General features: G+C 66.4%; 1 long non-coding RNA gene across 2 annotated transcripts; it reads left to right on the top strand.

The window, feature by feature from the left end:
* Positions 1-30: 30 nt before the first annotated feature.
* On the top strand, positions 31-550 carry LOC103252341. Of its 2 annotated transcripts, none has more exons than XR_503781.1 (3): positions 31-58; positions 133-269; positions 338-550. It is a non-coding gene; the product is annotated as an uncharacterized LOC103252341 (long non-coding RNA). The 2 variants fall into 2 exon arrangements; XR_503782.1 differs by having other exon boundaries at positions 335-550.
* The last annotated feature ends 12 nt before the right edge of the window (positions 551-562 follow it).

The following is a 562-nucleotide window of genomic DNA, read 5'->3' as shown; positions in this document are numbered from 1 at the left end:
AAACACCCTTGTGGCGCTGCACCAGCTCTACCAGTACACACAGAAGTACTACGACGAGGTAGGGCGGGGCCAGGGAGGGGGCCTGGCAGCCCTCCTTGGCCTTGGCTCTGACGGGACCCCCCCCCACCACAGATCATCAACGCACTGGAGGAAGACCCCGCGGCCCAGAAGATGCAGCTGGCTTTCCGCCTGCAGCAGATTGCGGCTGCCCTTGAGAACAAGGTCACGGACCTCTGACCTCTGGCCTCTGATGCTGCCTCGGGGCACAGGTGCGTGCCCCCACACGGGTGGGGAGGAGGCTGTGTGGCTACCGCTGAACCCTTCTCTCCTCCAGCAGAGACGCACCCTGGCACCCGGAGCAGGCTGGCAGAGCCCACCCAGTGTCTAGCCTGTAGCACCCTCCCGAGCAATATGCCGGCGCCCACCAGCACCAGCCCCTCCTGCAGAGCCAGCCTCAGGGTTCAGCGTCAGGTCTCCCGAGTGACTCGCAACGTGCCTTATGCTGCCCGCGGGCAGTCGGGCCTCCGCCCCACCATGCACCAGCAGCTGCCTCGGGTGCCCT

The sequence above is a fragment of the Carlito syrichta genome, unplaced genomic scaffold (assembly GCF_000164805.1).
Source record: "Carlito syrichta isolate Samal-C Ts95f unplaced genomic scaffold, Tarsius_syrichta-2.0.1 Scaffold154782, whole genome shotgun sequence".
Taxonomy (NCBI): domain Eukaryota; kingdom Metazoa; phylum Chordata; class Mammalia; order Primates; family Tarsiidae; genus Carlito; species Carlito syrichta.
Note: the sequence above shows the minus strand (reverse complement) of the source record. Positions and strands in the feature narration are given on the sequence as shown.